The 25,448-nt window shown below is 45.5% G+C and overlaps 1 protein-coding gene across 2 annotated transcripts in view; it reads right to left on the bottom strand.

Annotated features, from left to right (window-relative positions):
• The window catches only part of Gnb1l (G protein subunit beta 1 like), a 78,784-nt gene that overhangs the window by 48,769 nt on the left and 4,567 nt on the right, over positions 1-25,448 (bottom strand). The window lies entirely within an intron of this gene.

The raw sequence follows: 25,448 nt of genomic DNA, 5'->3' as shown, positions 1-25,448 counted from the left end.
CCACTACCTATGATGGGACACCTCATGCAGCCCTGAGGCAGGGGGAGGGCTTGGACTTGCCTCTACTGGATGTTCCTCCCCATGGGAGGCCTTGCCTTCTTGGGGGAGGAGAGTGGGAGGTGAGTTGGGGAGGAGGCTGGGGGAGTGGGAGGAGGGAAGAAGGGGATCTTTGATTGGTCTGTAAAATGAATTAAAAAATTTTCTTAATAAAAAAAAAAGAAAAGAAAACAATCAACAACAGCCAAGACAATGCATCCCCACTAGAGCCCAGCTAATCCACCACAGCAGGCCCTGACTATTCCAACACAGCTGAGGCATAAGAAAAAGACCTTAACATCAGCTTTATGAAGATGACGAGGTCCTCAAAGAAGTGAGTAAATCCCTTAAAAAAAATCAAGGAAAAGACAAACAAAAGATTGGAGGAAACAAAGAAATCCCATAACGCAAGCCAAGAAAAAACAAACAGTTGAAGGAAACAAATAAAACTGTTCAAGACCTGAAAACAGAAATAAGAAAACATAAACTGTGGGAATTCTGGAAATGGAAAATCTAGGTAAGCTGACAGGAACTACAGACGCAAGCATCACTAACAGAATACCAGAGATGGAAGAGAGAATTTGGTATTGAAGAAATGATAGAAGAAATAAACACCTGGGTCAAAGAAAATATAAATCTAAAAAATCCCTGACACAAAACATCCAGGAAATCCGGGACACTATGAAAACACCAAACCTAAGAATAATAGGAATAGAAGAAGGAGAAGAATCTCAGCTCGAAGGCCAACAAAATGTTTTCAAGAGGATCATAGAAGAAAATTTTCTAACCTAAAAAAGGAGATGCCTATAAAGGTACAAGAAGCTTACAGAACACCAAATAGACTGGACTAGAAAAGAAAGTCTCTTGGCCTCATAAATAATCAAAACACTAAACACACAGAACAAAGAAAGGATATTAAAAACTGTAAGGGGAAAAGAGCAAGTAACATATAATGGCAGACCTATCAGAATTACACCTGACTTCCCAATGGAGACTCTAAAAGTCAGAAGGCCTGGACAGATGTGCTGTAGACTCTAAGAAACCACAGAAGCCAGCCCAGACTACTATACCCAGCAAAACTTTCAATCATAGATGGAGAAAACAATATATTCCATGATAAAGTCAAATTCAAACAATATCTATCCACAAATCCAGCCCTACAGAAGATACTAGAAAGAAAACTCCAACCCAAGGAAGTTAACTACACCCAAAAACCCAGGAAAAAAAATAACCTCACACCAGCAAAACAAAAACAAAACAAAACAAAAAAAACACTACTACCAAAATTATAGGAATTTACGATCATTGGTCATTGATATTTCTCAATAGCAATGGACTCAATTTGCCAATAAAAAGACACAGACTAACACAATATATGCAAAAATAGGATCCATCCTTCTGCTGCAAATAAGAAACAAACCTCAACATCAAAGATAGGTATTACCTCAGAGAAAAGGGTTGGAAAAAGATTTTCCAAGCAAATGGAGCTAAGAAACAAGCTGGTGCAGCCATTTTAATATCTAACAAAATAGACTTCAAAAAAATAATCAAAAGAGATGGGGAAGGAGACTTCATACTCAAAGGAAAATCCACCAAGATGATCTTTCAATTCTTAACATTTATGCCCCAAACACAAGGGCACCCACATCTGTAAAAGAAATATTGCTAAAGCTTAAATCACACGTCCACCCTCACACATTGATAGTGGGAGACTGCAATACCCCACTCTCACCAACAGACAGGTCATCCAGACAAAAACTAAACAGAGAAATACTGGAGCAAAGGGATGTTATGAACCAAATGAAATGAACCTAACAGATATTTACAGAACATTTCACCCAAACACCAAAGAATACACCTTCTTCTCAGCACCTCATGGAATATTCTCCAAAATTGACCACATATTCAATCACAAAGCAAATTTCAACAGATACAAGAAAATTGAAACAAACACCCAAATCCTATCAGACCACCACAGATTAATGCTGGATTTCAACAATAACAGAAATAACAGAAAGCCCACAAACTCATGGAAACTGAACAACTCTCTACTGAATGACTCCTGGGTAAAGGCAGAAATAATAAAAGAAATTAAAGACTTCCTAGAAGTCAACGCAAATGAATTCACAACATACCCAAACTTATGGGACACAATGGAAGCAATGCTAAGAGGAAGCTGATAGCGCTAAATACCTATATAAATAAATTGGAGAGATCTCAATCTAGCAACTTAACAACACACCTAAAAGCTCTAGAACAAAAAGAAGCAAAGTTCACCCAAGAGGAGTATAGGGTAGGAAATAATCAAACTGAGGGCTGAAATCAATAAAATAGAAACAAAGAGAACAATGCACAGAATCAGTAAAACAAAGAGCAGGTTCTTTGAGAAAATCAACAAGATAGACAAACCCTTATCCAAATAAACTAAAAGATGGAGAGAAAATACCCAAATTAACAAAATAAAAAATGAAAAGGGGACATAACAACAGACGCTGAGAAAATCCAAAGACTCACTAGGTCATAATTTAAAAACCTGTATTCCATAAAATTGGAAAACCTAAAAGAAATTGATGATTTTCTTGATAGATACTACTTATTAAAATTAGATAAATATCAGATAAACAATTTAAATAGACCCATAACCTCCAAGGAAATAGAATCAGTCATTAAAAGTCTCCTAACCAAAAAAAGCTCAGGGCCAGACAATTTTAGTGCAAAATTCTACCAGGTTTTCAAAGAAGAGCTAACACCAACATTCCTTAAATAGTCCACAAAATAAAAACAGGAGGAACATTGCCAAACATATTTCATGTGGCCACAGTCACCTTGATACCCAAACCACAGAAAGATTCAACAAAGAAAGAGCATTACAGACCAATTTTCCTCATGAACATACATACAAAAATATTCAATAAAATATTTACAAACCAAATAAAAGAACACATCAAAAAGATCATCCACCATGATCAAGTAGGCTTCATCCCAGAGATGCAGGAATGGTTCAACATATGAAAATCAGTAAATGTAATCCACCATATAAACAAACTGAAAGAAAAAAAACCCACATGATCATCTCATTAGATGCTAAGAAAGCTTTTGACAAAATCCAACACCCCTTCATAAAAGTCTTGGAGAGATTAGGGATACAAGGAACATACCTAAACATAATAAAGGTAATTTACAGCAAGCCTATAGCCAACATCAAATTAAACGGAGAGAAACTCAAAGCAATTCCACTCAAATCAGGAACAAGACAAGGCTGTCCACTCTCTCTGTATCTATTCAGTATAGTACCTGAAGTTTAAGCCAGAGCAATAAGACAACTGAAGGAGACCAAGGGGATACAAATTGGAAATAAGTCAAAGTATCGTTATTTGCAGATAGTATGATAGTATACATAAGCAACCCCAAGAATTCTACCAGGGAACTCCTACAGCCGATAAACACCTTCAGTCAAGTGGCTGGATGTAAGATTAAGTAAAAAAAAAAAAAAAAGTAGCCCTCTTATATACAAATGACAAATGGGCTGAGAAAGAAATCAGGGAAACAACATCCTTCACAATAGCCACAAATAATATAAAATATCTTGGGGTCACTCTAACCAGGCAAGTGAAAGACTTGTATAACAAAAACTCAAGTCTTTGAAGAAGGTATCAGAAGATGGAAAGATCTCCCATGATCATGGATTGGTAGGATTAATATAGTAAAAATGACCATCTTACTAAAAGCAACAGATTCAATGCAACCCTCATCAAAATTACAACACAATTCTTTACAGGCACTGAAAGGACAATACTCCACTTCATATGAAAAAACAAAACACCCAGGATGGCTAAAACAATCCTGCACAATAAAAGAACTTCTGGAGGTTATCACCATCCCTGAGTTCAAACTCTACTAAAGAGTTTTAGTAATAAAAACTGGATGGTATTGACATAAAAACAGATACATTGATCAACGGAATCAAATAGAAGAACAAGATGTAAATCCACACATCTACGAACACCTTTTTTTTTTTTTTTGTTAAGAAGCCAGAAATACACAATGGGGAAAAAAAGCATCTTTAACAAACGGTGCTGGTGTAACTGAATGTTTGCATGTAGAAACATGCTAATGGGTCCATATTTATCACCCTGCACCAAACTCAAGTCCAAGTGGATCAAAGACCTCAACATAAAACCAGACGCACTGAGCCTGCAGAAGAGAAAGTGGGTAATAACTTTGAACGCACTGACACAGGAGACAACTTCCTGAACAGAACATCAATCGTCTAGACACTAAGATCAACAATTAATAAATGGGACTTCATGAAACTGAAGCTTCTCTAAGGCAATGGTCACTGTCAATAGGACAAAACGGAAGCCCACAGAACGGGAAAAGATTTTCACCAGCTCCCCATCCGACAGAGGGCTAATATCCAAAATATATGAAGAACTCAAAAAACTAGATATTAACAAACAAAATAATCCTATTAAAATGGGATACAGATCTAAACAGGGAATTCTCAACACAGGAATCTCAAATGACTAAGCAACACTTAAAGAAATGTTCAACATCCTTAGCCATCAGGGAAATGCAAATCAAAACTACTTTGAGATTCCATCTTACACCTTGTTAGAATGCCTAAGATCAGTAACACAAGTGACAGCTCATGCTGGAGAGGATGTGGAGCAAAGGGAACACTCCAAAAACGTGTACAGCCACTATGTAAATCAATATGGCAGTTCCTCCGAAAATTGGGAATCTATCTACCTCAAGACCCAGCTATACCAATCTTGGGCATATAACCAAAGGACTCTCCACCATACTGCAAGGATACTTGCTCAACTATGTTCGCAGCAGCTTTATTTGAAATAGTCAGAACCTGGAAACAACCTAGATGTCCCTCACCTGAACAATGGATGAAGAAAATGTGATATATTTACACAATGGAGTATTACTCAGCTGTTAAAAATGACACCATGAAATTTTCAGGCAAATGGATGGAACTAGAAAAAAAAAATCCTGAATGAGTTAACCCAAACCCAGATAGACAAACGTGGTATGTACTCACTTATAAGTGGTTATTAGTTGTTAAGTAAAAGATAATCAATGCCACAATCCACAGACCCAGGGAGACTAGGTAACAAGGAGGGCTCAAGGTGGGATGCATGGATCTCCCTGGGAAGGGGAAATAGAATAGATTTTGTGGGTGGACTGGGGCAGGTGGGGATGGGAACAGGAGGGATGGGGGGTAGAGGGAGAAAGTACTGAGAGATATGACTAGAATTGCGGGAAATGGGGGGGGCTGCTGTAAAAACCTAGTGCAGTGGAAACTCCCTGTAATCTATGAGGGGGACCCTAGCAAGGACTCCTAGTAATAGGGGATATGGAGCCTGAACTGCCCATCTTCCGTCACCAGGCAAGGCTGCCAGTGGAGGGTCTGGGACACCAACCCAGTCACAAAACCTTTGACCTATAATCTGTCCTGCCTGCAAGATGTGCTGGGGCAGTGGTAGCACAGAGCTTGTGGGAGTGACCAACCAATGGCTGGTCCAACTGGAGGCCCACACCACGAGAAGAAGCCCATACCTGACACTGTCTGGATGGCTAGGAACCACAGGCTGGACATCCCAGAGACCCATAGAACCAAACACGACCGGCAAAAAGAAAGAAAAAAGTAAACGATTCCCAATGACACTCTACTATACTCACAGATCAGAGCCTAGCCTGTCATCAGAGAGGCTTTATCCAGTAACTATTGGAAACAGATGCAGAGACCCACAGTCAAACATTAGGTAGAGCTTGGAAACCCCGTGAAGAGTGGGAGTGTGGTAGTTTGAATGTAATTGGCCCCCATAATCTCATAGGGAGTGACACTATTAGGAGGTGTGGCTTTGTTGGAGTAGGTGTGGCCTTGTTGGGGGAAGTGAGTCACTGTGGGGGTGGGCTTTGAGGTTTCCTATGCTCAAGCCACACCCAATATCCCAGACCACTTCCTGTTGCCTGCAGGTCAAGATATAGATCTCTCAGCTCCTTTTCTCTAGCACTATGTCTGCCTGTATGCCACCATGTGGCACCATGATGATAACAGGCGAAACTCTCAAACTGTAAGCCACCTCAATTAAATGTTTTTCCTTTGTAAGTGTTGCTGTGGTCATGGTGTCTCTTCACAGCAATAGAAGCCCTAACTAAGAGGGAGGAAGGATTGTAGGAGCCACGTCTATGACACCAGGAGAACATGGTCCACAGAATCAACTAAGCAGGGCTCATAGGGGCTCACAGAGACTGAAGGGACAAGCATAGAGCCTGTATGGATCTGAGCTAGGTCCTCTGCATATGTTATGGCTGTGTAGCTCAGTGTTTCTTGTGGGACCCCTAACAGTGGAAATGGGGGGAGGGTCTCTGACTCTTTTGTTTGCTCTTGGGACCCTTTTCCTCCTACTGGGTTGACTAACCCAGCCTTGATATGAGGGTCTGTGCCTAGTCTTATTGTAACTTGATATACCATGTTTGATTGATATTTCTGGGAGATCCAATCTTTTCTGAAGGGAAACAGAGGAAGAGTGGATCTGAGGGTGGGGCTGGGAGGAGTGGAGGGAAGGGAAACTGTGGTTGGGATGCAATGAAAAGAAAAAAAATCAGCTGGCTAGGGACTTTAGGTATAGCTCAGTTGGTGGTGCTTGCTGCACAGGCCTCAGGAGCCGAGTCTGAGCTCCAGAGCCCACGTGGAAAGCCAGGCATGTGCTGGACACTTGCAATCTGATGCCGGGGAGGCAGAGACCGGCTGACCCTGGGGCTCACTGGCCAGCCACCCTGGCTTACTCAGGGAGTTGCAGGGAAGTGACAGACCCGTCCCAAAAAACAAGGTAAGGGCTGGAGAGGTGGCTCAGTGGTAGAGTGCTTACTGCCTGTAGTTCAGATCCCAGCACCCACACTGGGGTGCCTCACAAACACCTGTAACTCCAGCACCAAGGATCCAATGTCCACCTTCAGACCTCTGTGGAAGCCTGTACACACACAAACACAAATAAATAAAGTAAAATAGAAAAACAAATCTTTCGGCTGGTTTGGCTTGCTAACATTTCCACATGCACATTCATTAGGGACACAGTCTGTGATCTTCTGTGAATGCTGGTCTCACACAATGAACTTGGAAGAATTCCTGTAACTTTAGAGAATGATTTGAGACTATTCTTTCTGGTTTATGTTTTCTATTCATGTTTCACTTTTTAATGTTCTCTGCATCTAGAAGTTTATCCATTTCTTCTATGTTTTCTGAGCATATAGATTTATTTTACTTTTGTGGTATTAGTTATAATGTCTCCTTTTTTTCTCATTTTTCATCTTTCTGGGTTCCCTTAGTGGTAATTATGGTTCCCTATAAAACCAAACTTTGTCTCAGTGATATTTTGCATCATACTGTTCTCAGTTCATTTATCTCTGCCAGGTCTTTATTATTTCTTTCCTCCTACTACTGTGGAGCTTGTTAGTTCTTCCTGTATTGTGAAACAGGGTCTCACTATGTACATCTAGCCAGCTGGAATGCAATATATAGACCAGGCTGGCCTTGAGTCCAGAGATCCACCTGCTTTTGCCTCCCAACCACATGGCTGGTTAGTTCTTTAAAAAAAATATTGATTGAGTGTGTGTGTGTGTGTGTGTGTGTGTGTGTGTGTGTGTGTGTGTGTATGTACCACAGTTCATCTGCAGTGGGCAGAAGACAACACTTGTTTGTATCTTCCACCTTGTTCAGTCACTGTGATGAGCACCCCAGGCTAGCAGGCCTACAGTCTTCTGGGCGATTTTCCTGTCTCCACCTCCCATCTCACCGTAGGAATCCAGTATTACAGACACCACTACAACATCTGCGTTTTCTTGGTTTTGTTATTGTGTTCTTAACGTGGATGCTGGGGCTTGAGCCATCAGCTGAGTCACCCCCCTTGGTTAGTTCCTGAGACACATGCTCTACACCGCTCATCTGAACCCTTCTGCCTCGTGGACTTGTGGTGGCAAACATCTTAATACTACTTTTGCTGTACCCCACATGTTTTTGCTATATTGTATTTCTATTTTTAGATATCTCAAAATAATTTTAATATTTTCCTTTTAATTTCTTTACTAACCTACTAGTTGCTTGGGGGCATAGTGTCTAATTTTCATTTACTTTTATAATTTCCAGAGCTCCTACTGTTGGTCTCTAGTTTTGTGGTCAGAAGAGAGATAATTCTGATTTTCAAAAATTCTTTTAGAGACTTGTTTTGTGGTCTACGATATGGTTTACACTGGTGAGTTGCATGTGCTGAGGAGACAATGTATTCTGCAGCTGCTGGAAAGAATGGTCTGTGTATACCAGTCTATTTGGTCTATACTAGTTTAACTTTGGTGTCTTATTGTTTGAGTTTGGGTAATTTGTCTACTGGGATGCTGACATCCCAGCTATTACTGTGTGAGATCCTATCTCTCCCTTTAGACATAGTACCATTGGCTTTATGTATTTGGTTGCGCTGTGTTGGGTACATGCATTATCAACAGATGAACTGAAACTTTTTATCATTATATAATAACCTTCATTTTCTTACAGGTTTTTCTATTGGTGTTAAATATATTTCCCTATTCCTTCACTTTCAATCTGTGACTTTACACAAGAAGCAAGCAGAGAAGCTGCCTCTTTCAACTTTATTGAGGGATCCTTTCCCCAAGAGAGACGTTTTCTGGTTGATAGGAGCTACCTTACCTTATCAGTTTGGCATATTGCTAGCTTAGATTCCAAGTGGACACAGTAGTTAGTTTACTGTGATGCTCATTGGTTATAATATATAATATATAATACACTTGGTTGTGTCAGTGGTCTAGCCTGTGGGTGTCTGTGATGCAGTTGTGTGGCTTTGCTAGGAATAAAGCTGTTGCCTGGCAGACTGTTGAGCCACAGACTGGAGGCTGTGTGGCAGGCTCTCCAGTGGGTGGGGCTGTCACACTGGGTTTGTGTCCTTGGGGGCACTGTGGGTTGGACAGCTGGTTCACAGGGACACAGTGAGGCTGCCACCTGACCAGCTACCAGTCATGCCCAAGTGTTCACAGCATGTCAGGCTTGTGTCCACTCTGTTCTCTGGGGCAGGGGTACCACATCAGTTTAGAAGTCAGAGTCCTGACACTTCTGCTAGGTCTATAATTTCAGAAGCTGGGGCTGTGGTATGATAGCTGATCAGGACTGTGACAGAATGATTGCAAATCCTCAAGAACACAGACACACAGCATATGCTGGTCTCTGGGGGTTGACGCACTGTAGAGGTAGATTTAGACTCTCGATGGCCCAAAGCCACAGATACTTACGTCACAGTATGTGGAGAATGTAAAAACGTGAGCTCTTACTCTTGGCACGACAGCCCTATAAACTCCAGACAACTCTCTAATATCTCAGGTTCTGTGAGGGCTGCTGAAGTCTCTACAGGGACTCTGAGGTCTCCTTCTAAGTAGAAGGTCGGCTCTGGTTTTGTGCCCTGCAAGGGATCCCGCTGTGTCCACTCCTTCCAGTCACTCCACTCTATCTCGTTTCTGTGGGGAGAGTGGGTAAAAGGCAACTCCATCTGGCAACCTCTCTCTTCTACAGGGAAGTTCAGAGCATTAGAAGACAACACTGAGAAGTAGGAAGGGGACCAGACACGGCTCTGCAGCTAAGGGTACCTGCCACCAAACCTGATGACTTGAGTTCCATTCCCGGGACCCACACGTAAAAGGAGAGAACTACCACCACAGGCTGAACTGACTTCCACATGTGCACCAGGGCACACACAGGCCTACACACATACAATGGGTAAGTGTAATGAAACATTTAAGAATATAGGAACGTAGCCAGGCAGTGGTGGCGCACACCTTTAATCCCAGCACTCGGGAGGCAGAGCCAGGCGGATCTCTGTGAGTTCGAGGTCTACAGAGTGAGTTCCAGGAAAGGCACAAAAGCTATACAGAGAAACCCTGTCTTGGAAATATATATATATGAATGGTCTCCAAGGCAGGCATGGTAAACATACCTATAATCTCAGCACATGGAGGCTGATGCAAACAGGAGGAGCATATAAATTGGAGGCCAACCTGAACTATAAAGGGAGTTCCAAGCTACCCTGAGCTACATAGTAAGACCCTGCCTTAGATACAGGGGAAGGAGCCAGCCACAGTCTTCAAATTCCAAATCAGCAACTTAGCTTCCATTTTAGAAAACCAGAAATAAGCCAGGTGATGGTGGCACATGCCTTTAATCCCAGCACTCTGGAGGCAGAGCCAGGCAGATCTCTGTGAGTTCGAGGCCAGCCTGGTCTACAGAGTGAGATCTAGGACAGGCTCCAAAGCTGCACAGAAAAATCCTGTCTCAAAAAAGAATGAAAGAAAGAAAAAAAAAAACACAAAAATAATCATTGCATAAAATCAGACCTGGAGGGAAGAAGAGAGATTAGAGAGAAAATAAATAAAATAAAGACCAGCACAAATAGAAAGGATCAACAGAACTGGGTGTGGCCACTTAAAAAGGGAATAAAATGGGTAAATACCTCCTGACCAACAATGTTAGAAAGAGAGAAGCAGCCAGGCGGTGGTGGTGCATGCTTTTAATCCCAGCACTCGGGAGGCAGAGGCAGGTGGAGCTCTATAAATTCAAGACCAGCCTGGTCTACAGAGTGAGATCCAGGACAGCCAGGGCGGTTACACAGAGAAACTCTATCTCAAAAAAACCAATAAATAAATAAATGAAATAAAAGAAGAGAGAGAAGGAATAAATTAAACACTAACCAAACACTGAAATGGTGAGACACTGTAACCACAGCATGGAGCCTGTAAAGAGCAGCTTGGATGAGATGACCTAAGAGCTGCGCTGACTGAAGGAGCAGCCGCACTCTGAGCAGGACCCAGGGCTGCTACAATCAAGGCAAACACTCACTGCTAACCCACATGCTACAAGCTCTGCTCAAATCCCTGCAAAAACAGAACACACACAGTAATACAGCCCACTGTGATCATCATCCAACACATGTTACCAAACACAAGAAGACACAACACTAGTTCTGTACAATGTCTTCCAGAAAATCAAAATAACAATAAATAAGAACAACAGTAATAACGATTAATAGGAGTTGGGGATTTAGCTCAGTGGTAGAGCGCTTGCCTCACAAGCACAAGGCCCTAGGTTCGGTCCTTAGCTCTGAAAAAAAAAAGACAAAATAATAATAATAATAATAATAATAATAATAATAATAATAATGACAATAGTAGTTCTTAACTAACCTTGAGGCGAGAGGTACTTTCCTGATAATACAAACCAATATCCCTCATGAAAATAAGATATAAAAACCCTGAAAAAAAAAAAAAAAGGCCAGGCGTAGTAGCATACGCCTTTAATCTCAACACTAAGGAGGCAAAGGCAAGTGAATCTCTCTGAGTTCAAGACCAGCCTGGTCTACATAACATGTTCCAGGCCAGGCAATGCTATCTTGTCAGACTGTATCTCAAAAAACAAAAGCAAAACAAAACAACAACAACAACAAATCCTGGAAAAAAACAGCAAAGAACCCATCATTACAAAAGCATATACAGCCGGGCGGTGGTGGCGCACGCCTTTAATCCCAGCACTCGGGAGGCAGAGCCAGGTGGATCTCTGTGAGTTCGAGGCCAGCCTGGACTACCAAGTGAGTTCCAGGAAAGGCGCAAAACTACACAGAGAAACCCTGTCTCGAAAAGAAAAAAAAAAAAAGAAAGAAAACAAAAGCATATACACCAAGGGGCGGTGGTGGCACACGCCTTTGATCCCAGCACTCCAGAGGCAGAGGCAGGCGGATCTCTGTGAGTTCAAAGCCAGCCTGGGCTACAGAGTGAGTTCCAGGACAGCCAAGGCTACAACAGGGAAACCTTGTCATGAAAAAACCAAAACAAACAACAAGAGTGTACAGGCTACCCACCTACAGTTTCTCTTAGGAGTGAGAAGCTGAGTCAGTATTCAAAAGCAAATTGATATAAATACAAAACACTGAAGAAAACTGCCCAATCACACCAGCTGACAGAGATCATCCTGGGATAATTCAACGTTCACTCATGATTTTTAAGAAACTTTCAGGGCTGGCAAGACAGTTCAGCAGGTAAAGGCACTTTAATCCTGGAGACCCAGGTTTGGTCCCAGAACCCATCAACGGTGGAAGGAGAGACCCAACTCTACAAAGCTCTCCCTGACGTCCATGTGCACGCTGTGACAAGTATGTGTTCACATACACATCATGTACTCATACACACACAGTAATAAATTAAAAACTTTCAGGAGGCATAATCATAAGAGGAAATTATAAATTTGACTTAAACAGAATCAGAAACTTTTGCTCTTTAAAAAAATGCTATAAGGGCTGAGCCTGGTGGCGCACGCCTTTAATCCCAGCACTTGGGAGACGGGGCAAGCAGATCTCTGTGAACTGGAGGCCAGCCTGGTCTACAGAGTGAGTTCAAGACAGCCAGGACTACATAGTGAGACCTGTCTCAAAACAAACAAACAAACACAAAAACAACACCAACTAACCAAACAAACAAAATACTAAGAGGGGCTGGAGAGATGGCCTAGCACTTCAATGGAACTCACAGCCCTCCCAGAGGACCCACGCTTGGTTCCCAGCACCTATCCCGGCAGCTCAAAACTGCCTGTACCTCTCACAAACACCGTAAGCCTACTCGGCAGAATCTAACATACTCTCCTAGTCTCCACAGGCACCTGGTACGCCCGTACACATGTGACACACACACATAAAAATAATTGTCTTGAAAGTTGATTAGAATTTTTTGAGTATTTGTGTGTGCGTGTGTGTGTGTGTGTGTGTGTGTGTGTGTGTGTGTGTGTTTTCCCCTGAAGCTAGAGTTACGGCAATTGTGAGTCATAACCGACATGATGCTGGGAAGAGAACTCGGGTCCTCTGCAAGAGCAACAACAGCTCTTAGTCAATGAGCCATCTCTCCAGTCCAAGTTATGAAAATTTTTAAAAAAAATACTATAAGAAAATATAAAGAGAAGCACCTGGGAAAAAATACTTGCAAATGATATATCTGTATATCTGATAATTAATCTGTATGATGAGATATAATGTGTAGTTCAATGGTAGAATGCATGTAAGTTTGATTCCAAGGTGGAAAGGTAGAATTTGTATCCTGAATATTAAACAAAAATTGGGCTAGCACACATAAATGGTAGTATGTATGTGAAAACACACAAAACCAACAAACAAACAAATAAATAAAATGTCCTTTTAAGTTTTTTAAACATGTCCCAGCCATGGTGACACATGTCTACTCCTAACACTCAGGAGGCTAATACAGGACTGGTGAGGGTTCAAGGTCAGAATGAACTACTCGGTATGTTGAAAGCCAGCCTAGGATACAAAATGAAACTCTGTCTCAAGAAACAAACTAATAAACTCAATGCTGACCTGCAGCTTGGAGTTGCCACACTTGCCTCCCCTGCAAGACCCTACCAGACCTGGGTGTGCAAGACCCTGCCAGGAGACCTGGGTGTGCAAGACCCTGCCAGGAGACCTGGGTGTGCAAGACCCTACCAGACCTGGGTGTGCAAGACCCTGCCAGGAGACCTGGGTGTGCAAGACCCTGCCAGGAGACCTGGGTGTGTAAGACCCTACCAGGAGACCTGGGTGTGCAAGACTCTACCAGGAGACCTGGGTTTGATCACCAGCACAAACCAAAAGAGTGTCATTATTAGTGACAGGGACACACAACTGTAATTCCAACACCCTGGGGGCTGCCTGTACTACATAGATAGCCCCTGGGAAAAACAGTAAAAACAACAAAATGAATTTTATTTTTCCAAATAAGACAATAAAAATATATTTAAAATTAAAAATAATAAAAACATTTAAACAAACATTTCACCATAAAACAAGTGATTGACAAATAAAAGCATGAAAACATAGTATTTTTGGCCATTAAAGCAGCACAAAACAAGACTATAATAAAATGTCACTGTGTACTTAGCAGAATGGCTAAAATAGAAGCTGTCACCAATTCCTGGAAAATACGTAAAGCAGCAAACAGCCACACTCTGTAATGGGATTACACAGTGGTACAACCACTTTGAAATAAAGTTTGGTCATTTCTTTAAAAACAGTCCCAAACTGGAAACAACGCAAACACCCATCAACAGCTGAGCAAACAGCCATGTATCCACACAATGGAACATACGTACACTCTACTGTACGAGGGAGGAAGTACTGACACACGCTTCACCGTGAATGAATCTCAAAATAATCAGAAAGAGTAAACACTCTTGAGTCTATTTATATAAAATTCTAGGAAATGCTAACTGACCTACTGGGAACCCAGGGAAGGGAAGTGTGGAAAGGGGGAGGGGAATGCACACCAGGGGCTGGAGGAAACTTTGAGGACAATGTGCCCATTGTGCTTAAGACAGTGTGGCAGATTATCCCAGGTGTTGAGAACTATCAAGCTATTACTTTAAATATGTGCAGTTTAATGTATATAAATGTTTCATTTTTCTAAAACTTAACTAAAACAAAATTAAAACCAATTAAAAAATCCATAAAAAAGGCAGAAGATGTCAGGCTGTGGTGGTGCATGCCTTTAATCACAGTACTCAGGAGGCAGAGGCAAGAGGATCTCTGTGAGTTTGAGGTCAGCCTGGTCTACAAAGCAAGTTCCAGGACAGCTAGGATTGTTAGACAGAAAAACTTTGTCTCAAAAAATCAAGGGATAAAAGGGGGAGGGGCTGAAGAGATGGCTCAGTGATTAGAAGAACTTGCTGCTCATGCAGAGGACCTGGGTTCAGTTCCCAGCACCCACATAGTGGCTCATAACCCCCAGTAATTTCAGCTCTAAGGGTCCAATACCTTCTTCTGATTTCTGCAGCTATCAGGTACACATGTGGTGCACATACATACATGTAAGCAAAACACTCTTACACACAGAACTAAAATAGTAATAAATAATTTAAAAAATAAACCACAAGCCGGGTGGTGGTGGTGCATGTCTTATACCAGCATTCGAGAGGCAGAGGTAGGCAATCTCTGAGTTCAGGGCCAGCCTGGACTACAGAGTGAGTTCCAGGATAGTCAGGGCTACACAGAGAAACCTTGTCTCCAAAAAACAAAAAACCAACAAACCACAAAACACCGTCTAAGACGAACAAATGGTAAATAAGCAGAAAAAGTTGCTCACTCATAGCCATCAGGGAGATGCAAATTAAACAAAAATCAAGATCAGTGAGTATCGATCGAGTGGCTAGAAGTAAGAAAGGAAGACAAGACCAAATGGTGCCAAGAATGGCAGCTGAAACCCTGAGGCGGCTGGTGAGAAAGCATGCTGTGTGAGCACTCTGAACCCAGCAGTTCCACTTCTAGTGTCTCAAGAGAGACGGAAACTTAGGTGCAAACAGAAAAGTCTCTCCATGAATGCTGAGTTTCATTCATAATCTTTCCACACAGAAAATAACCCAAATGGCCCTCCTCAAGCAAACCGGCTACAATGAGGACCAAGCTATCAACAAATCCAACAGTGCGGGTTAATTTCCAGAAAATTATTGTAAGTAAAAGGATACATGATGTTCGGTTCTGTTTCTAGAGCTTTCTAGAGAAGGCAAAGTGGAGCTAGGAAGGAGACTGGTGGTTGCCGGGGTCAGGGAGAGGAAGGAGTTGTCTGCGGCCTGATGCTGCTGGAGTCACACTAAGCCTCACTGTGTCAAATGCTGCCTCTACTACTAAAGTATCTTCCAATCTATGCTGAGGTAAAGATTTGATGGAAGCCAAGCATGGAGGTACACACTCAGAATTCCAGCACTTGGGTGACTGAGGCAGGAGGATTACAAATCTCAGCCAGTCTGGGGTACAATGCCAGACCCTGGGGGTGGGAGGAAGAGGAAGATAGAGAACTGAGTAAATAAACAAAGAACTGGAGATCTCCGGAGCAGAGTCCACTCCCACACGGTACACTCTGGCTATGCACTGGCCCCCTTCCTCAAAGGGCAGGATGAAAAGGCCAAGTGCAGCGGAGAAGCCCGAGGAGCACCAGCTCTGCCAGCCGACCAAGGTCACCGGGCAGTGAGGAGTCACATGGATGACACACACTGATGATTTCATGTGAAAACACAGGCACTTTATCTTGGTATTCTTCCTCCCTATACCCACGGCCACGGTGTGATCGTGAGGCAAACAAGCGACACACCAACCGAGGAACGTTCTCCAGGCGACAGACAGACAGACAGACGCCGTGCCTCACGGCTGCCGCAGTGACCAACAAGGAGAGGAGACCGTCGGGGTTAACAGGCTAAGGGGACAGGAGAGGAGATGCAAGAGAGGTCCTGGGACAGAACAGGACATTAGGTTCAATTCAGGAGTCTGCATTCAGCCTGGATTTCGTCCTCAGTGGTGCCCAACTCAAGATCTCACTGAGAGCGAGCAGACTCCCTCTTCTGTGTACACTAACATGCTCGGCCCCTGCTCACCTGGCCATTTTCTGGAAGTCTACATCAAATAAAACACACTATGCAATACATGTGGGGTCATTTTCTTGTACTCTGGTTAATGGTACTTAATTTGCCATTACTATATGATGAAAACTCAATTCCTGTTTAGACATTTCTGGCTAAAAACAACATTGCTGCTGCTGGGCTCTTGGGTTTTTTTTTTTTTGGGGGGGGGATTCAAGACAGGGTTTCTCTGTGTAGCTTTGGAGCCTGTCCTGGAATTCTTTCTGTAGACCAGGCTGATGTCAAACTCACAGAGATCCGCCTGGCTCTGCCTCTCGAGTGCTGGGATTAAAGGCGTGCGCCACCACTGCCCAGCTGCTGTTGCTGTTAAGATAGGTTCTTCCTATGTAACTCTGGCTGTCCTAGAACTCACTCTGTAGACCAGGCTGGCCTCTGACTCAGATCCTCCTGCCTCTGCCTCCCAAGTGCTGGATTAAAGACTGTGCATATGGTGTTTTGCCTCCATGTATGTATGTGCACCACATGTGTGCAGTGCCCATGAGGCCGAAAAAGGGCATTAGAACCCCTGGAGCCAGAGCCATGAAGGTGCTGAGAACTGAACCCAGGTCTTCTTCAAGAGCACGTGCTCTTAACCACCAAGCCATCTCCTAGCCCCAGAGGCACTTTCTTTGGACACAAAGCAGCATGCCGGCAAAGAAAGGTTAGCTTTTCCCTTCAGTGCAGGGCACTTGTCAGAGACGGGAAAGACTCAGAATCCAGAATCCACCAACGGGCCAGGCTGAAGGAACACAGCCAAGGCCATAAGCAGACGTGCAGGAGATGCACATAAGGATGCAAGTGGGCTTCCTCCCACCTCTGCTCGGCCAGCACCTTCCAGGATCCACTAGAACAGAAAAGGCACTCCCTGAACAGTCCTGGTCTGAGCAGAGGCCTCTCTGATGGAAGAAGTCAGTGGCATCAAAGCCCAGAAGCTCAGAGCTGGCCCCCACTGCAGCTCTAGCCAGAGTCCTGGCTGCCATAGCCAGTTCCACGTGCTCTCTCTCCTCCGGGGAGCTGCGCTGCAGCTGCAGCTGCGGCCCTGAGCTGTCCAGCCAGACAGCTGGCCTGGTGGCCAGTGTTTCAGCTTAAAGCCCAGGCACCCAGGACTGAGCACTGTCCTGTGAATTCCACAGTCCGTCAGAAACGGCTTCCAGTACCTTCTCCGTCACTGAGACTGAAAGCCACTGAGGAATACCACTTTTGTGGCCTTGGCTCTGAGCCCAAGACATAGGTAGGAGCTGCTTCCAGAGCAACCCAGCGAGAGACCTCAAGGCCTGTGAGGGGTGGTCCTGCCATAAATAACACCAACACTTCCACAGAGGCAAGGCCTGCCTCCAGTGTGGCAGTGAAGTTGTTCCCTGTCCCACAAGGAACTCAACACACTCCCAGGCAGGGCTCATGTGCCGCCAGCTCTGGCGTCCGGAGACCTGGTCTCTACCTACATCAGATGCTGCAGCTCAGGCCAGGAAAGACCCCAGGAGGCTGGACCTGCCCATGCCCATGCTGCCCCTCCCTGCCCCAAGTGCGCGGGAAGCAGGTCTGCCGAGGTAACTCAAGCTGCACAAAGAAACCATTCCTGGAATGGGGCTCCGTGTGGCGACTCGGAGTCAAAGGCGCACTTCATTGCTGCTCTCCAAATCCCAGGCATTGTCAGGGCCTTCCCCCTTTGAAGCCTTGCTGAGTGATTGAAGCGTCTACTTTCTGAGGGGCAGATAGCGCTGGGCCAGTAATCTGACTCTAAGCCACGGGATAAAGGTAGTTTGTTTCCTCTCAGCCTGTCTGTCAACACCTCCTCAGTAATTAGCCCTAATTATTACAAAGGGCCAGCCTCCCATTCGGTTATTAAATCAGAAATGGTATCATGGCTGGGCATCTGTCAGCGCCCCAACTGGCGACCTTCGATTCACTGAATCCTCTGTCAGTCTCCGCCTTGGGAAGTACCCAGGCAGGCAGGGAGGCAGCAGCTTCAAAGATACAGAACCCAGGAAGCATTCTGGGGCAGCAGGGAGGCAAGGAGGATGGCAGGAAGATAAGGAAAACAGCAAAGAAGGTGGGTGGCTGCAGCCCAGTGCCAACGTGGGAACTGGCACCTTCCCCAAGGCCTGGAGGGCAACACTCCAATCACTGTCTCGCCTCGCTTACTCCAGGGCTGACCGCCATCAGTCTGTGAATGTGTAGACAACGGCTCTTTCCCTGGAGGGCAGGATACCCCAGGACTGCATGGGACATCCTCCATGAGAAGGACAGGCAGGCTGCGGCCTTGGCAGACAGCTCGGCCTGAGGCCCAGGGAAGCCCTTACCTAGCTTTGTGAGGTTGCACAAGGATGTTCTCCAGGCTGAGCTGACACCATATTCCTGAAAGCCCTGAGCAGGCATGACTACCCCGCAGCCTGGGCCAGAGCCTTGACGTCTCTCCAGGAGAAATAGGTTGCTGCTCGTTCTACAACAGAGGCCGAGCACCTGGCAAGCATTGCTCTAGCTTTGAGGTGGTGCTGCCCAGCAGGATTCAGGTACTTCCCTGGGGGCAGTGTCCAACCCCAGTCCTCCACACCTCCTGGCCAACAGCACCTTCTGGTCACTCATCTCATCAGGCCTCATAGGCCCCTCTCAACAGGCCCCAGTGACTTAGGTGACAGAGACCAGCTCCAGCTTCCTATTAGGCCTGCCCCGCTGGAGACAGAGCCCATGTGATAGACCAGGGCAGTACGCACAGGTCATCACATCCCTCCTCCCAGCCCACCAATGCTATTTCTCTCTTCTCTCAGCAGTACTGCCATCGGGTCCCTGTCAGGTACACAGACAGCTGAGTCCTCGTGGCTAACAAATGCCACAGTGGTAAGGCGGGGCTAGTGGAGTAGTGTGAGCGGATCTCACCTCGGTGCTTAAAAATCTCCCTGGAGTATGTGAGGCAGAGTACTGGTCAGCCCCGTCTATAAGGGCTTCCAGTCAGTGACTGAGCTCAAAGGTAATGCCAGGATGGAGCTTCTGAGCTGCAGGGCAGATAGGCGTTCCCCAAGAGCAGGCAACTCAAGCTGCACCCAAGGGCGCTCACTGTTCAGGCGTGGTCTAAGGAGCCCAAGAGGTGTCAGGAAGGAAGCCTGCTCCGAGGCACTTATGGCGAGGTGGGAACCCAGCTAGCACCAGCCACAGCCTTTCTGTGTCTGGGCACACGGCAAGTGTGCTGCTCTACAGGAAGTGTGACCGTCCTTTGCACTACGACCAGCTTTAGGGCCCAGTAACCAAGTCCCCTTGGAGAAGGTGTCCTTAGCCATGGTGGTGGGGACACTGTCCACCAGCGTCAAATGTCTGGGCCCTTGCACTGTACAGACAGACACCAGGGACAGAATGGGGGAGGGAGCAGTCAGATGTCTCTTTCCATCTGCATGGCAGCTCAGCCACTGGTAGTTCAGGCGTTAGTACAGCAGAAGAATCTGACAGACAGACAAGCATCCAAGAGCCACCTACACACCATGGCGCTTAGCATGCTGGGCTCACCCACCCACAGGGCCCTCCAGGGCTCAGTGCCCGCTACAGAGGACACAGCGGTTCAAGGGACACTAAGGTAACTCAGGATTCTGCCATCCTAGAGAACAGGCCCAAGCATGCTGCCCACAGACACAGTGACCCCAGGATGTGAGACACAAGTAAGAAACAGCCGGGTAAAGGGCACCCCAGAGCCCACTACACTCTCCTCTCCCTGGGACCAAGTGTGGCTTAACAGTTAGCCCACACGAGGGACAAGGTGCAGGTGGACATTTCTCTACCATGAAATCGAGACTCCTCATAAAACCAGCTAACTAAGGATAGACTAGACCAGAGTGCAGCCAGGGAGCAGTCAGTGGCTGAGGCCAGACCCAGTCTATGCTCCATGGAGAAGGGAGAAACAGGATCCTCTGTCAGTCAGGATACAACAGGCCGCACTCTGGCATGTGCATGTGTGTACACACACACACACACACACACACACCCCTCAGTGGCCTCACACATGAAAAATTTATTGCATGCTCAGATTACACAGCCATTATGGTTGTCAGATTCTCTGCCCATCACAGGCCTTGACAGAAGACCCTCCCTTATCCCAGTCACACTAACAAGGAGACTCCAGGCTTAATGTCAAAGGCAACACATGAGACTTTAGGAAAACAGGAGAATGCCTTTGAACCCTCATGTAGGGAAATTTTTCTTAAATAATAAATGAAACAAGCCCATGTACGGAACAGCTAGGAACAGCCTACTCAGGTTAGAGACTAGCAATTCCACACCTCAGCACTGGCCCCAAGACCGAGGCCCTAAGGGGCCTTGCTGCCCACAGCACAGAGAGCTGCCCACAGCACTGCTGAAAACCACAACATGAAAATAAAACTCATCGCCGGGGCGGTGGTGGCGCACGCCTTTAATCCCAGCACTCAGGAGGCAGAGCCAGGCGGATCTCTGTGAGTTCAAGGCCAGCCTGGTCTACAGAGTGAGATCCAGGAAAGGCGCAAAGCTACACAGAGAAACCCTGTCTTGAAAAACCAAAAATAAATAAATAAATAAATCTCCTCTTGGGCATTGTTCTAGGCTGATGTACCCCAAATTCTTCGGCTGAAGTCCTAGTCCTACTGTGTGACAGAACATGCTTATATTTGGATACAGTACTTAAAGAAGTGATATTGGTAAAGTATCTTTAGGTAGGCCTGATACAGCATGCTTAGTATCCCAGTAGATTAGGACATGGAAACACATGCAGAGGGATGATTGGGCAAGGACACTGGGAAGATGGCCACCCACAAACCAAGGGGAGGTCTTAGGAAAAACCATTCTGTTTGCAACTTGACCTTGGATTTCTCCACTCCAGAATCATGAGGAGACACATATACACCATAGATTACAGGCCCACCCTTTCTCCACAATGGCCTCCAATGTGAACAGCTGCTTACTCGGCTTAATACTGAGTAACTCACCTGTGGTGGTTTGAATAAGGATGACCCCCACAGGCTTATATACTTGAATGCTTAGTCATCAGGGAGTGGCACTATTTGAAAGGATTAGAAAGGTTAAGAGATGTGGCCTTGTTGGAGGAAGTGTGTCACTTGGGGTGGGCTTTGAAGTTTCAAGAACCCATGCCAAGCCCAGTGTCTCTTTCTCTACATCAGGATGTAGCTCTCAACTTCTTTAGCTACTGCTCCAGCACCATGTGGGCCACCATGCTCCCCACCGTGGTGAAAATGGACTAAACCTCTGAAACTGTAAGTAAGCCCCCAGGTAAATGCTTTCCTTTAGCCAGGCGGTGGTGGCGCACACTTTTATTTATTTATTTGTTTGTTTGTTTGTTTCTTTTTTTCGAGACAGGGTTTCTCTGTGTAGCTTTGCGCCTTTCCTGGAACTCGCTTTGTAGACCAGGCTGGCCTTGAACTCACAGAGATCCATGTGGCTCTGCCTCCCGAGTGCTGGGATTAAAGACGTGCGCCTGCCAGGCGGTGGTGGCACATGCCTTTAATCCCAGCACTCGGGAGGCAGAGCCAGGCAGATCTCTGAGTTCGAGGCCAGCCTGAGCTACAGAGCGAGATCCAGGAAAGGCTCTAAAACTACATAGAGAACCCATGTCTCAAAAAAACAAAACAGAACGAAAACTCGTTTTCCTTTAAGAGGTGCCTTGGTCACAGTGTCTCTTCACGGCAATCGAACAGTGCCTAAGATACCACCCCACATGGGGAGGACCTTTGTAAGTCAGTGCAGCTGTGGCGTCCTTTGGCCACAGTAGTGTAGGTGGGGTGACACACATCACCCGTGACCCATGGTTCCCCACAGCATCATTGGACTGTGTAGTTGTACGTGCAGATGGGGGACCTGCTGGTAAGTGTTTCTGAGGTAGAGCAGCAAGCAGAGCATATCCAGCCCATTCCCAGACACACGGGCACACAGCAAACGAGGTGCCCACTCAGGTCACTGAGGTTTTTAAGATCCTGACAGAAGCTGTAAGAATGACAGCTTTACTTGCTCTACCCTACTGCTGGGTTTTTAACTCTTCTAGTTTTGCTGATCACAACGTAATGACAGTCACAGGGACTCAGACCTCAGCCAGGGCACAGTGGATAACCTCATTTCATTCAACCCTCCTGAGCACCCAGTGAGGACAAACTATTTAATACCTAACAGGGGTCAGGTGAAGAAACAAGGTGTGACTAAACTCAAGCCCACTCACAGATCCCACACACCACGATTACATACCACAACTACCATGGCATGAGCGCGTGGTCAGACATATGCATGCCTAGAACTGTTAATGTGGTAAACCTAAGCATTGGATATCCCTACCAATAGCAAGAAGGAGCCCATCTGCCATAACCCTGGCAACTCCGGACGTGTAAAACATAAACTTATAGAACTACTCATTTTCTGTAGAACGGCTCCAGTTTGGGTCTTAAATGCTCTGCAAAGCACATGTGTTAAAGGCCTGGTCCCAATCTGGGCTCTGCTGGAAGCTAGTGGAACCTTAAGGGGGTCTCATGGAAGGTTTCAAGTCACAGAAGTGCCCTTGAAGGTGATACTGGGTTCTCTGCCCCTTATCATTTTTTTTCTCATCCTGGACATGAGGTGAATGGTTTTGCTACGTGTTGCCACCATGATAAGCTACCAACAAATAGTGGACTAAAACCTCCAAAATTGATTATCTCAGCCCTTGTTACAATAGGAAGCTAATGAGTATTTTTATGACCTTAAAAAATGTCATCTTTAATGCATCTTGAGTATATGCTGGCACACTGATATAGGCATCCTGCTCTACTACATTCTAGAAAGCCAACCAGCTATCAAAGTGGTTTTACTGACATGCATCTGAAACACCACCAACAATGTACTAAATTTTCAATTATATGGCTCTAACATGGTTTTCCTCACTATTGTTTCTCTCTATTCCAAAATCCAAGTGCTTCAAATGTTGCAGCTTTACAAAGTACTCCAGCATCTCAGAGGATTTTATTACCAGTCTTCTCTGGTTTAAGGTTTTCCTTGGAGATAGGCCTTTTTTTTTGTTTGTTTGTTTGTTTTGTTTTCTTTGTTTTGTTTTTTGTTTTTTTTGTTTTTCGAGACAGGGTTTCTCTGTGTAGCTTTGCACCTTTCCTGGAACTCACTTGGTAGCCCAGGCTGGCCTCGAACTCACAGAGATCCGCCTGGCTCTGCCTCCCGAGTGCTGGGATTAAAGGCGTGCGCCACCACCGCCCGGCTGGAGATAGGCCTTTTAAAAACCTTTTGCTAGTGCCCATGGTCTATTTTTTAGAGATAAGATGTTGGGATGTTTCCCAGGGAAACACTAATCAGAGGCTTGTCTGCCATCTTGTCAAGTCCAGGGGAGTCCTTCTCTAGGCCATCTGTCCGAGTGCCAGCATGGGTGAATGGCCAGCCCCCGCACACAGGTCTGATCTGATCGCCTTCTCTCCCAAGGACTAGACCACCTGGTGGCGGGTGGATGCTGCTGTCACTGTTGCTGATGTCACTGTAGACAAGCTCCTTTGTAATGGTCTGAAGACCACAATCCAACCTCTTGTTCTTCCTACAGACACCTAGGAGCTGGTCACTGCAACTAAAAGGCCCTCCCTCCTTTCCTCAGTAGCAAGAACCCAACCACAGTGAGTGGACTCATCTTCTACATAGGACCAGACTAATTTTCTAGGTCACCTAGACTCTGCTGACTGCTCTCAAGCCTGCCAACCAGAGATGCCAAGCAGTGGGCCTTCGGACCTAGGCAGACCAGTACCCAGGCCTTCAAGAGATGCCCAAGGAAGATCAGGGTCAGCAGGAACAATGGCAATTTCAAGCAGAAGAGTTCACTTCAGGTCCGACAGAGGTGGGAGGGCAGATGCATTAGGGGCCAGCAAGATGGCGAGGGCCAGTGAGTGACTAGACCATCATCCCAGAGAGCCAATCCAGGTTCCACCATCAGAGCCACAGGCAACTAAAGAGTAAGAGAACAGTCCGTTCCAGCAACGAGCACTCATAGAACAGCTGGGCAACCTGGAACAGAAGCCTAGGACTACTGCAAAATCATTTCTGTTAGCAACATTCCCAGCTCTTTTGTGTATACAATGTCTGTGCTTAGAAACAACTGACAAATAAACCACTTGGACCCAAAACGTCTCCTTAGTAAGTTACCAAACCATCTAACAACCTGCTCTAAGTCTCACCGGATGTTTGCTCATCCCAGCCTTTCCAAAAGCAGGCAGCTGTATTTTCAGTCTATGGAAGCTTTCCTCGCTTGTCTAAGAACTCCTAAGTAGGCGCACGCTGTGTGCTGGGCAGCTTCGTCTCCATCCTCAGATCGACTTGGCTCAAAGGAGTGTGCATGCTCAGCTCTCTCTAAAGCTCATCCTTGTGCAGAACTGGTCTTTCTTCATTCCAGGCCTCACATTCCCATCTGCTACCCACTATTCTCTTTACCTAGAGCTCTCAGAAGTCAGATCCCAAGGCCACCCAACACCTGGCACTCCCTCCCCCATCTAGCTCCCCCTCCTCCTATCAGACCCTCTCACTTTCGTAGCCTCCATTGGGAACCACCGCTGCATACCTGTGACACTTGGCTGGGCTCTGCTGACAGTTTTGAGAACTTCTGTTCACAAAACGAAGACTGTTAGCAGCCACCATAACACAGCAGTAAGTCAACTCGGGTTTATTGAGACCAGCAATGGAAGCTCAATCTGCCAGGAGATGCAAGTCATTCCCATCAGCGGCGTGAAGTGTTGAAGCATCAATGTGGCAGAACACTCTGTGTGTGTGTGTGTGTGTGTGTGTGTGTGTGTGTGTGTGTGTGTGTTGCAGAGCGGGGACAGGGGCTTTTGTAAGCATAACCAGGTGTAGTGAGAACGTTGCCATGTAAAAAGGAGAGTGACTAGAGTTGAACCTAGCAAGAGGCTTAGCTCCCACCCTCCTGCATTCAATCCTCCCA

This window comes from Peromyscus eremicus, chromosome 12 (genome assembly GCF_949786415.1).
Source record: "Peromyscus eremicus chromosome 12, PerEre_H2_v1, whole genome shotgun sequence".
In the NCBI taxonomy this organism is placed as follows: domain Eukaryota; kingdom Metazoa; phylum Chordata; class Mammalia; order Rodentia; family Cricetidae; genus Peromyscus; species Peromyscus eremicus.
Note: the sequence above shows the minus strand (reverse complement) of the source record. Positions and strands in the feature narration are given on the sequence as shown.